Source organism: Protopterus annectens, chromosome 3.part0 (genome assembly GCF_019279795.1).
Source record: "Protopterus annectens isolate FY-2018-M chromosome 3.part0, PAN1.0, whole genome shotgun sequence".
Lineage (NCBI taxonomy): Eukaryota > Metazoa > Chordata > Ceratodontiformes > Protopteridae > Protopterus > Protopterus annectens.
Window position 1 is genome coordinate 1521613891 of NC_056731.1, and position 18062 is coordinate 1521631952.

The following is an 18062-nucleotide window of genomic DNA, read 5'->3' on the forward strand; positions in this document are numbered from 1 at the left end:
TATTCCTTGCCTAGGCCCTGATCACAACGTTGTTAGCTGTCGGTTTTGTGCTAGATTTAACAAACACACTATCAAGCGTCTGTTCGATTTTGCATTTCATTACTTTGGTCGAAGATTTAATTATATAATGCCGTCGGACCAGCCGACAACCAGAGTTTACAAAAAACGCAAGGACAAGGAAAAAGGCATCCGAGGTCCAAAACCGACAACGAAGGCTCTGCTAGGCCAGTCGCTGATTCGCCAGTTCTCAGTGAGGCGCTTTCGCAGCCCCTGGTGCCCGCTACCTCAGAGCCACAGGCCGCATCCGACTCCCACGTGGAGCCAACTGGGCCTCTGGAAACTCAAGGTATTGGACACTCTGAAATCATTCCCTCAGATGGGTCCGGAGCCGCTGAGCAGGCATTGGCTTCTGAGGGTGTATTCAGACCTACACAACTATATATTAAGCCATCTTCAGCTTCAAAGACAAAGACTAAAGCAGCTCTAAAGACAAAGAAACGAGTACAGCATTCTCCCTCTCAGACTTCAATGCCTAAAAAACAGATGCTCAAAATGGCCGAAGACCTAATTAGTTTGATCAGGGGCTCCCATCCCCCTCCTGATAAGAGGCCTAGGCAAGAGACAGAGTATGATTCTTCTGATCAGGTTTCTATTTCCTCTGATTTCTCTTCTGAACAGGATTATTCCATGCTTGCCTATGAGGATTCTAATGCTGAAGAATCCATTCCTTCAGCCTCTCCTCCTGAGGATTATTTTTTTGGGGAAACCCTGCATACCATGAGGGAGCATTTCCACTGGGAGAGCCAAGATTATTCTGAATTTAGGAAAAGGCTCACTTTCTGCTACTTCCTCAGCACAGACCTCTTGCTATTCCACCTGTTCTGGACATTGTAGATGATGTATTTTCAGAGTCCGGCCTGTCCCCTGAATGTTTACCCCCTGCAATTGCTAAGCCAGACAGATACTACAGGGTCCCGGATTCTCATAAATTCCTATATAGAAACCCCGCTGCTGACCCAGAAACTATATCTCCGGGTCCCAAAGGGGTTAAAGCTTCCACTGCAAAAAAAACCTGTTCCCTCTGATAGGGATTCTAGGGCTCTAGACAGATGGGGGAAAAAGTCTACACTTCTGCTACCCTGGCTGTAAGGGCTTTAAATTGTCAGTTTCATATGCTTAAATATCAGCAATATTTAATGTCACTGCTTAAACAGAAAATGTTGACAAATACTGAATGTTCAGAGAACAAGGAATTGCAGGATTTATTGCATGCAACTGAACAAGTGGGAAAGCATACTTTGCAATGTGGTTATGATTCACTGGAGGCCTCTTGCAGGGCCGCTGTTACAGGTTCTGTTATTAGGAGGCATGCTTGGTTAAAGGAACAGAATATGCCTGATCATGTTAAAGCAAAATTATTAGATGCACTATTACAGCATGATACTTTGTTTGGTACTAAAGCAGAAGAGGTGTTGAAAAAAATGGAGAATAAAGCAAAATCCATGCAGACAGTCAAGGATTTCTTACAGGTACAGCCACCCAGGTTTAGCAGGAACTGGCCCTCTAAAAATTGGTCCTTTCCAGTGTCAGACAGACCACAAAGAGGCAGATACAGGCGTCCCAGAGGCAGATCTCAGCCCCAAGGCTCATACAGGCCTAAACTATGGGGTGCTTCTACCTCCAAAAGTGGAGAAGACAAATCACAACCGTACAGGAAACAGTCCCAATGACTTTCCTCTTCCAGATCCAAGCGCTTTTCTTTTAGCAGCCCCCTTAGGGGGAAAACTAGCACTTTTTTCATCAAATTGGCAAATGGTTACCCAAGACAAATGGGTCCTGAGCAGTGTCCCAAGGCTACAGGTTCCATTTTCACACCCTACCCAGGTCAAAAGTTATGCCATACCTGCCACACAATCAATGGGCAGAGGCACAAAAACAAATTACAGCCCTCATGGACATGAGGGCCATTCAGCAAGTACCACAACAAGAGCAGGGGCAAAGATTTTACTCCAGACTCTTTCTAGTTCCCAGAAAGGACAAAACCTGGAGACCAATACTGGACCTGTCTGTACTAAATACGTTTCTGGAAGTTTCAAAATTCAAGATGTTGACTCTAAGCAGGTACTGCTCATGCTGGGCAAGAAGGCTTGGCTCGTAACTTTGGACCTAAAAGAGGCATACCGGCATGTCCCAGTCAGACAATCTTGCAGACGATGCGTCAGATTCATAGCTGGCTCAATGCTTTACCAATTCTCTGCACTGCCCTTTGGCTTATCTACTGTGCCCAGGGTCTTCACAAAATGCCTGGCACCAGTAATTGCATTTTGCAGACAAAAAGGAATTCAAATATATCCCTACTTGGACGACTGCCTAATTCAAGCAGAGAACAAAGACATTCTGCTGAAGCATCTAGCATTTGTAAAAAGATTACTAATTGGCCTAGGGTACACAGTAAACGAAAATAAATCAAAATTACTGCCTTCTCAAGAGATAATATTCCTGGGTGCAAGCTTAAACACAACTGCCCAGATGGCTTATCTCACGCCAGACAAGCAAAAGCAACTGACCACTTACTTCAAGAAATTGCCAACAAAAACCCACTTATCTGCAAGGAAAATCCTGTGTGCCTTGGGTTTCATGGCATCTTGCATTCTACTAATTCCATATGCCAGGCTGCATATGAGGAAACTACAATGATATCTAAAGTGTTTGGACTCAGCATTGCCACAGCCTGGAGACAGTAATTGCACTCATTCCCTGCCTGCAACAGGAATTTCAATGGTGGGCAGAAGCCTGTCACCACAACAAGGGTCTGCCATTCAGATTACCCCACAGCCAGACAGACACTGACAACGGACGCATCAGATTATGCCTGGGGGGGCCCATATGGCAGGAAAATGTATTCAGTCCACATGGCCTGCAAACCAGATGCATCTTCACATCAATCAAAAAGAGATGCTAGCTGTTCAAAATGCCCTGACAGCTTTCAAGGACCTGCTTCATCCAGGACAGTTACTGATAAAGACAGACAACACTACGGTCATTTGGTACATAAATAAGCAGGGAGGTACACATTCCTACCCCCTCTACAGACAAGCAGTGACCTTATGGGACACAGCATTGGCTTTTCATAGTTTCATAGTATAGTACTAGGCTATCTGCCCTAGGGCATTTATAAGCCTAGCCAAAGTGTATATGGCTTTCGCCACCCCATGTAATGATACAAAAGTGTACAATTTAAATTAAATTTAGTTTACTGTGCCTCTATCTAGCAATGACACAGAGATGAGCCCCGGGGTAAACCTACGATCACCCATCCGTTCGTCCAGATTTCTCTTGAAGAGAGTCAGTGAGGGGCTCTGCCTAACATGGACAGGTATCCTGTTCCAGAGTGCAGGAAGCCTCTGGGTAATGAATCTGTCCCTCCAGCATGTCCTATTCATATTTGTGCTGAGGTTTAGATCTTTAGCACTCGTGGCTCTGATGGATTTGGATTTTTTGAGGTGGAGCATGTCCATTAATTCTGAATTGGACATGGCCTTGTACGTAAGGCACAGATCACCTCTGAGCAGGCGGTATGCTACTGAATAGAGCTGGAGCTTTTTTCAGTCTGGCAGCATATGACATATGCTGGTGACCCTTGATCCTCTTGGTAAGGTACTTTTGGGGTCTCTCCAGCTGCTGCAGGTGCCGGGTGAGGTACATACCAAATGGGGCATTGTACTCAATCATAGGCCTGATAAGGGAGGAATATAAGGGTACAATGACATCCTTTAATCTGGATGTGAATCCCTTCATGATAAGGTGGGCAAGGTAGAAGGTCTTTCTAACAACTTTGGCGACGTGGTTGTCAAATGAGAGGTCACTGTCAACTTGGGTCCCCAGGTCTCTGATTACTTTTTCCGTACTTAGTGGATTACCACCTATGTGGTAATTTGTGGGTACTTTGTTTTTTCCAAAGGGGATGACTATACATTTTTTAGCATTTAGTTTAAGGCCATGACTCTGACACCAGCCATCTGTTTCTGTGAGGCCCTTCTGGAGGATGCATGTGTCAGCTGGTGTGTCGACTATGGGGCCTAGTTTGCAGTCGTCTGCGAACTTTGTCAGCCACAACCCCCCTATGTTTGCCTGCACATCTGAGAAATAAATGCCGAACAAGAGGGGTCCCAAGACAGAGCCCTGTGGGACTCCACTTGTGACTGGCTTAGAGTCTGACATAGCTCCTGCTATTCTGACTTTGTGGGTTCTGTCCTTTAGCCAGTTTGCAACCCATCTTGTGACAAACGGGTTTACATTTAAGCTGTTGAGCTTGTCTGTGATGCCTGAGTGGGGTATTGTGTCGAAGGCTTTTGCCAGCTCCAGGTAGGCTGTATGAACTGCTTTGCCTTCATCGATGGCTGTAGTGACTGTTTCAAAAAAGTCCACCAGGTTTAAAAGACAGGATCTGCCTTTTACAAAGCTGAACTGGGTAGGGTCAATTGTCTGTAGGTCCCCAATGTCTTTGTTTATGAGTTCCGTAATGATCCTTTCCATAGCTTTACAGACCAGGCTGGTCAAGCTTATGGGGCGGTAGTTTCCAGGGTCTGTAGAGGTGCCACCTTTGTGGAGTGGGACCACTGTAGCTGTACGCCAGTGTTCAGGGACGTATCCTGTAGCAAGGCTAAGATTAAACAGCGTTCTTATGTGTGGGTTTAGCTCCTCTAGGAGTTCACGTAGCACGCAACCCGGGACACAGTCAGGTCCCATGGATGCTGTATTTTTAGCTTTGTTGAGGGCAGCTCTCACCTGGACATCTGAGATTTCAGGGAGGTTGCATTCAGCTGAGATATTTTTCGTCTTTTGGGGGAGAGGGAGGGGAGAAATTTGCACTGAACCTGTCTGCCAGTATGTTGGCAATATCTGTGGGTTCAGTGTATTTTTTGCCGTTATGAACTAACTCTGCGCATATCTGAGTGTTTCCGCCCAGGTTTCTAACATAACTGAAGAAGGCCTTGTGATTATCTTTAGTGTCCTTAGCGATTTTTCTCTCGAAGTTGGCCTTTGATGATTTTATTAGCGAACGTAGTTTTTTGCTAGTGCTGATCAGGGATGCCTTCCCTTTATGGGATTTTGCTCTGTCTTGCAATAGCTTCCTTCTCTTGTTATAAAGTTTGTTTATGGCTGGGGTCCACCAGATAGGATGCCTGCATTTGGTGGAAAGGGTCTTGGTTTTATTTGGGATTGCATGATCCATGCATTCTTGGAGATGCCCGTAGAAAGCATTTGTGAAGGATTCAGCAGTGTGGGATGTGGTTTCTACTGGCCCAGGGGGCTTGAAGGATACCATTTCAGTCCTAAGGAGTGTAAAGTCAGCTTTTGAGAAGTTTCTCACTGTGGTCTTTTGTGCTGGGGGTGGAGGTGGGATATGAATATCTAGGGTTATTAATTTATGGTCTGATCTCACTAGTGAGGGGTATACTTCCAGTGTTGAGCATTTTGTCCCCATGTTTGTGATGATCAGGTCAAGTATATTATTTCCCCTTGTGGGGGAGGTGACTAGTTGTTCCATTGCATTTGAGTTGATGAATTCCAGGAACCTTTGGGCTAGGGTGTTGGGGCTTGAGTAATGCACCCAGTCTATGTTTGGGTAGTTGAAGTCTCCCAATATGATGGTATTTGGTGAGACATTCATATCCTCCAGTGTCTTCAAGAAGGCTGAATGGAGTTCCTGAGATTGCGAGGGTGGTCTGTAGCATGCTACAAGTTGTATAGCAGTTTTGCCTACGGTTAGTTGCACATGGATGGTCTCCGATGCTTCGTGCATTGCCACTAACCTGGAGGTGTGGGTGTCTTTAATGAATATGGACACACCCCCTCCTTTTGTGGTTCGGCCCAGGTTTTGTGGCCGAAATGCATGATACGAGGTATAACCTGGTAGGGCTGGGGTGCTCTCAGGAGCCTTGAACAAGGTTTCAGTTACTGCACAGACATTGATGCTCTCCATACAGAGGAGTGCTTCGAGAGCCTGCATCTTCAGATTTAGACTTCTGGCGTTGAGCAGCATTACCCTTAGTTTTTTTCCTTTACTGTTTTCTAAGGTGGTGGGTTTGTCTTTTGAGCCTTGCCTAAAAAAGGCACTATGGGGGTGGCAAGAGCCTTAGCCAATATCCGGAAGCCCAGTGGTGACAGGTGCAAGCCATCCCTTGCAAAGCAGTGTGGCTTGTCCAGCATGTCATCCCAAGCAGACAGACATTGGATCCAAGTTCACCTGCCAGCACAATTCCTGCCAGGAAAAACTAATACTCTGGCAGCCGAACTAAGCAGAAACCTCATGGATCCCCACGAATGGAAACTGGATCCACAAGTCTTCAGCATGATAAGGAAATGGGGATGCCCAGACATAGATCTATTTGCCTCCCCTCACAACTGCCAATTGCAGAGATTTTGCACAAGGATTTATCACAAGCAAGCAGGGAAAGTGGATGCCCTATCCTTCAGCTGGAAAAATGTAATGGTATATGCTTTTCCCCCACTGCCTCTCCTTCCCAGGGTACTCCTAAAGGTCATACAAAAGAAGCCAAAAATGATACTGATTGCACCAGACTGGCCACGCCAGCACTGGTACCCAATCCTAAAGAGCTTGTCTCAAGGTCCAGCATGGATATTGCCTCAAACTTCTCACTTACTGGCCCAACAAAACAATCAGATCCTGCACAGCCAACCCAGGACCTTAAATCTGGCAGCATGGCAGATAATGTAACCATTCAGAACACTCCTCTTTCAAAAGCTGTTATGGATGTTATCTTGGAGGCCAGGAGGCCCAGTACCACAAAATCTTATGCAGAAAAATGGAAGAGATTCTGTGCTTGGAACCAGGAACCAGGGCAGTGACACGTCTACCAAATATCCCTCAGATTTTACAATACCTAACTGAGATGCTGAACAAAGGCCTTTCTTTCTCATCAGTTAAGATTCATGCCTCTGCCATTTCAGCCCATTACAATACGGAACCACCTATGTTTTCTCATTCTTTAATAAGGCAGTACCTCAGAGGGGCCAAAAACATTAGACCTCCAAGGAGAGCACCAATTCTGGCCTGGGACCTCAATTAGGTTTTGGAAAAACTCACACTGCCTCCTTTCGAGCCAACATCAACAGCAGATATAAAATTCTTATCCTGGAAAACAGCTCTGCTGCTAGCAATAACCTCTGCAAGGCGAGTCTCGGAGTTACAAGCATTCACGGCTGTGGAGCCTTTCATCATTTTTCATCCAGACAGGGTTTCTTTGAGGACAAACCCTACATTTATGCCTAAGGTGGTGTCCAGTGTGGCCCTTAACCAAACCATTCACTTGCTTACCTTTTATCCTAATCCACAGAACAAGGCTGAGAAAATTCTGCATTCTTTGGACATACACAGGCAGATGTTCATCGTGTTTCACTGCTGCAGTCATTACACTTGGGTTATCCTGCAGTCAGGCGGGCCGCAGTCGGCCTGAGTTCCAAAGTCTTGGTCCGGCGTCATTTGCTGTCACCTCTTCCCTGACATCAGAGTGCCAGGGGTATATAAGAAGCAGCCAACGCCATTTTCTTCAGTCTTTCTTGCTGCGCGTTGCCCGAAGCAAAAGTTCGCAAGCGCTGGTTGGCCGACTCCTGAAATTTCAAATTCGATTTCAGAACCGAAATCTTCAATAAAGCTAAGTACCCCGTTGGGGAAATTTTTTCTTGCCTCAGACCGATGTCAGAAAAAGTTAATAATTGTATTTCTTTTGGCAAGCAAATACCTCATAAGGATTTTCATTCTTACTATATTCCATGCCTAGGCCCAGATCACAATGTCACTAGTTGTCTGTTTTGTGCTAGATTTAACAAACGTACTATTACTATATTATTATTATAGTACTATTATTATTATTATATTATTATTATAGTACTATTACTATAACGCGGCAGTAGTCTTCTTGGCGTTCTTTTACTGTTTTTATTTATCTTAACCTTCCTATGTAGCAGCGATTTGATTAACTATGCTAGGACCCTTGCTGTTGTACATTATTTGTATTCTAGTTGCTTTAATTAAACGCTGCAGCTGAAGCGCCTGATACTCCGAGGCTGGTATTTTTAAATTGCCGTTGTACCTGTCTCATTTGAATTGTATAGTATTTGAATCTATCTGCCTGAATTAACCACTGCAGCTGAAGCACCCCATATCCCTAGGCTGGCATTGTGTAATTGCCGTTGTACCTGCCTCATTTGTATTGGAATACCCTTAGTCGGAATAGAAGTCCTTACTTCTTGCAATGTTATTATACTATGCTTGTGCTGTTTTATGCAATTCTATTTAGAATGCGCTGATGTAATTTGTATTATAACTGCATGCTCTTTTTGTTGCTTAAACATATATTGTAGTTAGAGAGTTTTATTGTGGTTTAAAGACACTTTAATAACTTCTGCTTTTGTCTCTGCATATATAGCATCCAGTTTACCTAATACAAATACCTTCTATAAGCGTTACTGCTTGATTGTTTTACTTTTTTAAGGACATTGCTCTTTTTGTTCATTATAAAGCCAATGAATACACTACCCTGACTTTAACTGTTAAGGGTATTTAGTTTGGGTAATATTCTGCTTCTTTTCCATTGAATGTTACTGTTTGACTTTATAATATTCTCTACGCTAACAACTGTGCTAACCCTTATCTCATTTTTTTCCATCCTTTCTCTTGCCTCCCTTTCACCCCAAGTATCTAGCTCTACTCTACAGACTCCTGCCCCCGCCAAATTCCTTTTGGTGTGTCAAGAACCTATCCTTTCCTCCTGCGACTGAAAGTGCTGGTCTTATCTTGTACCCTCTATCAAGAAAAATAAAGTAGGTTATGGGCATCATCCCTTTGCTGTGAAAGGCTCCTGTCTGATACTCCGACCAAGGTCTTTAGTTTGCCTGAGCCTGTATCGCTAGCAGCCAGTACCTTACCTTCTTAGTCTCTCCTCTACCCCCATTGCCCCTACTCCTTTCCCTGCTCACAGTTCTCAGTCCTTTGTACATTTTCTCTTTACCTTCAGTAGTTTCCCCACTCTCCCCCTACTGTACCTGTGCTGTCTGCTAGGTGGCACTCTCCTCTTCTGCTTATTTTTAGCTTTGTTTTTCTACCTCTGCTTCTCCTTTTGCTATTTCCACACTCATCATCTGCTTTATCCTACATGACTTACTGCCCATCTCCCTTCATATTGTTCTGTTCTTATCCCTGTACTTGCCTTTTTGTTACTTCTATACTTGGACCTGCTCCTTCTCCATTCTATACTCTCTGCTTATACTCTTATACTGCCTTCCTCTAATCTACTTTCTTTCTCTGGTGTACTTAGTCTGTACTCCTTCAATCTCACACCTATCTTCCATACTCACCTTCCTTTACTGATTGTCTACTTTCCTATCTCTCCTTCAGTTGTTTCTACCCACTCCGTTCGCCCTGCGGGCTCACTCCGCTCCCCTCCCTACCCCCCAATTCCCACCCACCCCCAGGGGTCCTACACTTAAACCTCTCTAGACACACCCCCTACCTCTACCTTCCTCTCGGCTTTAATCTCTTTTCCCCTCTCTTTTTTAAACCCCACCCCTCACCTCTCCCCCTTTTATCCCAATATCTCTCCCTGACCTTTTACCCTCCCTTATTAGTTCAACCTATTATTTCTCTCTACGTTTTGCCCTCAAGATTCCACAGTCCTTTCTTACACACTCCCTACTCTGCTTCTTTCATATTTCACTTCCTGAAACTTGCTACTTAACTGTTTAACCTTGTTTGCCTCTACCTTACCTTTCTTCTGTCATGCCTACCAACCCTTTTACTATACCTATACTCTCACTCTTACTCTTAACTATCATGCTCTCAGCCTACCTTCTTACCTTCTTTGAAAATCAACTTTTTGTCCATCCTACCTACACACAAAAACAAACCTTAACTTGCCCTTCTACTACTCTCAACTCATACCCCATCATTTCATACACCCCCAGATACCTTCTATCCAAATACCATAGACTCTCCCATATTAATTATGTCCGAACTACTGACAAAAAATTGAAGCTTCAAATCCACCTAATAAACAACTCATTAACTAAACTTATTTATCTCACCTTACAAGATGGAGACATCCATCCTAACCCAGGACCAAGAGACCCCTCATTCCAAATTTCTAGACCAAAAACTAATAATACTCTCCTAATAGGTCATCTCAACATTCAAAGTTTAAATAACAAAGTATCACACCTCCATGCACTCCTAGACACCCACTCTTTCGATATCCTCTGCCTCTCAGAGACATGGCTAAAACCCGATACCAAAGATACTGCCATTTTACCACACGGCTATAATATAGCTAGACTTGACCATTCAAAACGTAAAGGTGGTGGAGTTGCAATCCTCTATAAGAATCATTTAAATATCTCCACCCTGCCTGTAGACCCAACTCAGGATAGCAAAGCAGAAGTCATTATTACAAAACTTCAACTGAATTCTAGGAAAGCCCTTTACATAATTTGTATGTACGTACCTCTTGGTAACAATATACCCACTTTAGAAGCCTTTCTCAACTGGGTATCTACTACTTACCCCCAAGAAACTGTAATTCTTGGTGACTTTAACATAGACTGGAAAAGTATTAATGCTGAAAATCCTACTTCTCACATTAACCTCCATGGTTTCACCCAAACCATGACCTCAACTACAAGAATCAATAAGCCTAATGATAAAGACAGCATTCTTGACTGGATACTTATAAACAAAGACAAACAATTATATGATGTAGGAACCCTGCCAGATGATATCAGTGACCACTGTCTTACTTATATTACAAGAGACAAGATTGAATTTCCGGACCTCCCAAACATTAGAAAAATATGCTCAACCAAACATTTTAACATAGATTCATTTACACCTGAACTGAATTCATGTAACTGGAACCCCTTAAAAATACTTCCTCTGGAAAATGCAGTATTATACTTTAATACTACCTTCTTATCCATTCTTGATAAACATGCCCCAGCACTGTCAGAATGAAACCTAACATTGCCCCATGGCTCTCTAAGGAAACTAAAAACTTAATTCTCTCCAGAAACAAAGTATGGGCTTTATGGAGACACCATAGAAATAACCCTGATCTTATCCACTTCCGTCAGCTTAGAAATCTGACAAAAAAAGCAATTATTACTGACAAAAAAAACTTTTACTGTAGACTCCAACAAACAAACCATAACAACCCCAAACAGTTCTGGTCTTCAATCAATAAACTCCTTTCCCCAGGAACAACCAAAACTCCCACCCCTCTTAATGCTGACCCAGACAACCCCCACCAAACTGCTAATGCTTTTAACTCTTTCTTTATTGACTCTGTCCAAACCCTAGCCAGACAAATGAACATCAACAATGTCTCCCCTCCAAGTTACCCTATGGACCCATCCTATAACTTTACACTACAACCTATCCCCACATCTTTTATCCACAGACTTATTAACAAACTTAAAGCTTGTACTCCTGCAGCTGACAAGCTCCCATCTCTCTACCTCCAAAGGGCTGCCAAAGTGATTGCATACCCTATATCCATACTCATAAATAGGACAATCCAAGAAGGAACCGTCCCTGTTATCTGGAAAGTTTCCCATATTATTCCATTACATAAAGGGGGTAACTCTATCGATTACTCCAACTACAGACCAATTGCTCTCCTTTCCCCATTAGCAAAAGTTATGGAAAAATGTATTCACCGGCAACTTCTGCAACATCTCACTCTGCACAACATAATAGCTAACTGTCAACATGGTTTTAGACCTCATCACAGTACTACCACTGCTCTCTTATCTTTTGTAGAAACCATCAATAAGAACCGTAATAATAACCTTCTCTCTTCTGCTCTCTTTATCGACCTCTCCAAAGCATTCGACATGGTCAACCATTCCACCTTAACATACTTGAATCCCTCTCCTTTGACAACCTTGCCACTAAATGGTTTAAATCTTACCTTAGCAACAGACAACAAGCAGTTCTATGGGGAAATCAACTCTCTTCTCTCCTACCCATAAACATTGGTGTCCCTCAGGCCTCCATTCTTGGGCCACTTCTATTCTCCCTTTTCATTAATGATCTCCACTCGGCTATCCCTCAAGCCACCTGCATCCAATATGCAGACGACTCTACCCTTATCTGCTCTGCTTCTTCTCCTACTGAACTTTGTTCACTTACTCAAAAGATCTTCAACTCAGTTGAAACATGGTTCTATAAACGTTCCCTCTTACTAAATGCCAAAAAAACGAAACTTCTCTTTACTCCCACCACCCGATCCCCCTCCTTACACTTCACCATTTCCTCTAATAATGCCACAGTTATCACACACGATCCTACAACAAAACTGTTAGGAATAACCATCGACAATAATCTCTCTTTTGATCAACACATTAATAACACCATTAAATCGGTCAACAGAAAAATAGGATCCTTATATCGAATTAAACCCTTCCTAACTGAATCTGCTAGAGCCAAGATTGCCCACTCCCATCTATTGTCCACACTTCTCTACGCTTCACCTATATTTACCAACCTTAAGAAAACCAACCTTAATAAACTGGCTACAAGCTATAATAACATCGCCCGCTTCGCCACTGGCAACCCCTTCAGAACCCACCACTGTATTAACCTGAAACAACTAGGCTGGCTGGAATTCCAAAACCTTCTGCTCATCCCCCAACTGAACATTGCCCACAAAATACTTCACCAGCCTTCAAACACCCCTATACTCTCAGAACTTTTAATCCCATACAATAATCTTAACTCCCTTCGTTCTTCTAGAAAACTTATGGCTAAATTAACAAAGTCCAATAACTCAGCTGGTGACTCTCTTTTTTCTAGTACAGTAGGAAGAAACTGGAATCTACTACCCAGTGACATAACACTAACCTCATCACTGCCCCTCTTCAAATAAAAAATAAAAGAACACTTGAAAAGTCACTGGCTCTGTTCCTGCACTAAACCTGACTAAATAATTCTACCCCTTCTCCTATCTCTTTCCTCCCCCCATCTCTCTCCCTCTTCCATGAACAACTATCTCTTTTTTTTAACTTATCTCTTTTCCTCTTCGCTGAAAGTTTGTTTAATCCTTTCTTGTCCTTTCTTTTTTACTTTACTCTCCTCCTCTTATTTTCCTCCCACTTCTCCTCCCTACTCACCTTTCCCTGATTTTTGCTTCTCTTTATTTAGTTTGTTTATAGGTAATGATATTAGTTCCAGTTTGTAAATTGTTTCTGCCTGCTAACTTTTCTTTATTGGTCTTTACATTTATCCTGTTGTTTTTGTTGTATTTGACTTCATATGTTGTATGTTTTTTTTTTTTTTTGTATATTCTGTGGAGCTTTTCTCCCCGAGCCTCTACTGAAAATGGAAATATATCCAGCTAGACTAGCCCGGTCAGCAAATGTAAAATAAATGTAAAATAAATAAATAAATATTAAACGTCGGTTTGATTTTGCTCGCCATTACCTTGGGCGAAGGTTTAATTATACAATGCCGTCGGAACAACCGACGACCGGAATGCACAAAAAGCACAAAGATAAAGATAAGGAAAGGCATCCGAGGCCCAAAACTGATGACGAAGCATCTTCTAGGCCAGTCGCCGGTTTTCATTGAGGCGCTTTCGCAGCCCCTGACACCCGCTACCTCAGAACCACAGTCCGCGATAGACTCCCACGTGGGGATGCCTAGGCCTCTGGAGTCTCAAGGTGTTGGGCCAAATGGAGGTTAACCCTTCAGATGGGTCCGGAGCCGCTGAGCAGGCATCTGCTTCTGAGGGTGTTTTCAGGCCTACTCAACTTACCATTGCAACTACAGCCAAGACTAAGCCTACACTAAAGACAAAGAAGCAAGTGCAGCATTCACCTGGATAGGCCTCCATGCCCAAAAAACAGATGCTCAAGATGGCCGAAGACTTGATAACTCTGATCAGGGGTTCCCATCCCCCTCCTGATAAAAGGCCTAGGCAAGATACAGACTGATTCCTTTGACCAGGTTTCTATATATTCTGATTCCACTTCAGACCAGGGATATTCTTTACCCCCCTATGAGGATTCTGATGCTGAAGAATCAATTCCTTCAGCCTCTCCTGAGGATTACTCTCTTGGGGAAACTTTACATACCATGAGGGAGCATTTCCATAAGGAGGGCCAGGATTAGTCAGAATCCAAGAAGAGGCTCAGAGACTTTCTTTTGCTGCCTCAGCACAGCCCCCTTGCTATTCCGCCAGTGTTGGACATTGTGGATGATGTCTTCTCTGAATCTAGTTTAAACCCTGATTCTTTACCCCCAGCTCCAGTCAAGCCAGACAGGTACTACAGAGTTCCTGACTCTCACAAATTTCTTTATAAAAACCCTGGTGCTGACCCAGAAACTATTTCCCAGGGTCCCAAAGGGGTTAAGGCTTCCACGGCTAAGAATCCAGTTCCCTCGGATAGGGACTCCAGAGCATTTGACAGATGGGGAAAGAAAATTTACACTTCTGCAACTTTAGCAGTGAGGGCTCTAAATTGCCAGTTTCACATGCTTAAATATCAACAATACCTACTGTCTCAAAACAGAAAATGAGTACAAATGCAGAACAACCTGACTATAAGGAAATGCAGGATTTATTGCATGCAGCTGAACAAGTGGGAAAGCATACTTTGCAATGTGGTTTTGATTCATTAGAAGCTTCTTGTAGAGCAGCAGTTACAGGATCTGTGATTCGAAGGCATGCTTGGTTAAAAGAAAGTTTACCAGATCATGTTAAGGCAAAGTTATTGGATGCTCCTTTGCAGCAAGATAATTTATTTGGTATTAAGGCAGAAGAGGTATTAAAGAAAATGGAGGATAAGGCAAAATCTATGCAAACAGTGAAGGATTTCTTACAGGTACAGCCACCACGATTTAGCAGAAATTGGCCTACAAAGAATTGGTCCTTTCCAGTGTCAGACAGGCCACAAAGAGGCAGATACAGATGCCCAAGAGGCAGATCTCAGCCACAAGGTTCTTACAGACCACAACAGTGGGGTGCTTCAAAACCAAAAGAAGGTGAGGATAAGTCACAACCTTACAGGAAACCGTTCCAATGACTTCCCCGTTCCAATGACAAACTCTTACCTTTTGGGAGCTCCCTTAGGGGGGAAACTAGCACTATTTTCTGAAAACTGGCAAGCAATCACCCAAGACAAATGGGTGCTGAATATTGTGTCTCAAGGTTACAGGTTCCACTTTCACACTTTTCCAAGGCTAAAAGGAATGCCAGACCTGCCACAAAATCAATGGGCAGAGGCACAAAAACAAATTACAGCTCTCATGGACATGAGAGCTTTTCAAAAAGTACCACAGCAGGAAAAAGGACAAGGATTTTACTCAAGACTCTTCTTGGTACCCAGAAAGGACAAAGCCTGGAGACCCATTCTGGACCTTTCCACTCTAAATACTTACCTGGATGTTCCGAAATTCAAAATGCTGACACTACATCAGCTCCTTCCCATGTTGGGTAAGAAAGCTTGGCTTGTTCCTTTGGACCTCAAAGAGGCATACCTGCATGTCCCTGTCAGATAAAATTGCAGAAGATGCCTCAGATTCATAGCTGGTTCAATGCACTACCAATTCTCTGCACTGCCCTTTGGCTTATCTACTGGGCCCAGGGTCTTTACCAAGTGCCTGGCACCAGTAATTGCATTTTGCAGACAAAAAGGAATTCAAATATATCCATATCTGGATGACTGCCTGATTCAAGCAGAGAGCAAGGACATTCTTTTACAGCATCTGGCGTTCGTAAAAAGATTAAGTTGCCTAGGGTACACAGTAAACGAAAAGAAATCAAAACTAGTGCCCTCACGAGATAATATTCTTGGGTGCCAGACAAACAAGGACAACTGACTCAGTATTTTCAATTGATGGTAACAAAGTCCCAACTCCCTGCAAGAAAAATTCTGCAGGCCTTGGGATTCATGGCATCCTGCATACTACTAATTCCATATGCAAGACTGCATATGAGGAAATTACAATGGTACCTAAAAAGTGTTTGGTCTCAACATTCTCACAGCTTGGAGATAGTAATACCACTAATTCCCTGCCTACAACAGGAGTTTCAATGGTGGGCACAGGCATGTCACCTCAACAAGGGTCAGGCTTTCACTCTTCCCACAGCCAGGCAGACTTTAACAACAGATGCCTCAGATTATGCCTGGGGAGCACACATGGCAGGAAAATGTATTCAGGGCAAATGGACCACAGACCAAATGCATCTTCACATCAATCAAAAAGAGATGTTGGCTGTACAAAATGCCCTAACAGCGTTCAAGAACCTTCTGCATCCATGACAATTACTATTAAGGACCGACAACACCACAGTAATGTGGTACATAAGCAAGGGGGCACTCATTCTTGCCCCCTATGCAGGCAAGCCATGACCTTGTGGAACACAGCTATAACTTATCAAGTTCATCTGCAAGCACAATTCCTGCCAGGAAAGAAAAATACTCTGGCAGACGACCTAAGCAGAAACATCATGGATCCTCACGAGTGGAAATTAAATCCACAAGTTTTCAGCATGATAATGCAAAAATGGGGGTGTCCGGACATAGATCTCTTTGCGTCCCCACTGAATTGCCAACTACAAAAATTCTGCACAAGGGTTTATCACATACAGGCATGGAAAGTGGATGCTCTTTCGTTCAGCTGGAAAAGCCTAAACATTTATGCCTTCCTACCACTGCTTGTCTTTTCAGAGGTACTCCTAAAAGCCAGGCAAGACAAACCACAGATGATTCTGATTGCTCCAGACTGGCCACGCCAGCATTGGTACCCAATCTTAAAGAACTTAGCTCAAGGCCCACCTTGGATTTTGCCTCAAATTCCACACCTTCTGACTCAGCAAAACAATCAGATACTGCACAGTCTGCTCAAAACCTTAAACCTGGCTGCATGGCAGATTCATTAACCAAACAGACAACTTCTCTCTCTAAAGCTGTTATGGATGTCATTTTGAAGGCCAGGAGGCCTAGCACCAGGAAATCTTATTCAGAAAAATGGAAGAGATTCTGTGCCTGGAACCAGGCTCAAAACCTTGATCCTCTGTTCCCTAACATTCCTCAGATACTACAATACTTGACTGAGATGCTGGTCAAAGGGACTATCCTTCTCATCCATTAAGATTCACGCTTCTGCCATCTCGGCTCATTACAACACAGATCTTCCTATTTTCTCTCACCCTTTGCTTGTTAAAGCAGTACCTCAGAGGGGCTAAAAACATGAGACCGGCCTGGAGAGCACCAACACTAACTTGGGACCTCAATTTCGTTTTGGGAAAGCTCACTCCTTTTGAACCAGCCAATCCAGCAGAGTTCAAATATACATCATGGAAAACTGCTCTGCTTCTGGCAATAACCTCAGCACGAAGAGTCTCAGAACTGCAGACACTAATGGCAGTGGAGCCTTTCATCATTTTCCACCAAGACAGGGTTTCTTTAAGAACAAACCCTACCTTTATGCCTAAGAGGGTATCCAGTGTGGCTCTTAACCAAACTATTCACTTGCCAACATTTTATCCAAATCCCCAGAATAAAGGAGAGAGACTTCTACATTCCTTGGACATACACAGGCAATTGCACTTCTACATGGACAAAACAAAAACTTTCAGAAAATCTGAACAATTGTTTGTATCATATGCTGCAGGATCACAGGGAAAGGCTATTTCAAAGCAGACCATTTCAAAGTGGATAGGACACTGTATCCGGTTCTGCTACACACAAAATGGAAAACCTGTTCCTAGTAATATTAGACCACATTCCACCAGGGCAACTGCCACTTCTACTGCCTACCTAAGATATCTTGGAAGCTGCAAGGTGCACACCTTTACCAAGCATTACCATTTGCCTCTTTATTCTAGATCCAGAGCTGGCTTTGCCACTGCAGTTCTGCAGGGCCTCATAGCCTCTTCTAACCCTATTTAGCCCAGCTGCCCTTCCTCAGCTTTGGGTTTCAACTCAAGAGTAATGACTGCAACAGTGAAACACGATGAACATAGTACAGTTGTGTACCT

The 18062-nt window shown here is 43.4% G+C and overlaps 1 protein-coding gene across 1 annotated transcript in view; it reads left to right on the top strand.

The window, feature by feature from the left end:
- Positions 1–18062, top strand: part of SMCHD1 (structural maintenance of chromosomes flexible hinge domain containing 1) — a 3546415-nt gene that overhangs the window by 487751 nt on the left and 3040602 nt on the right. The gene's annotated exons all lie outside the window — the stretch shown is intronic.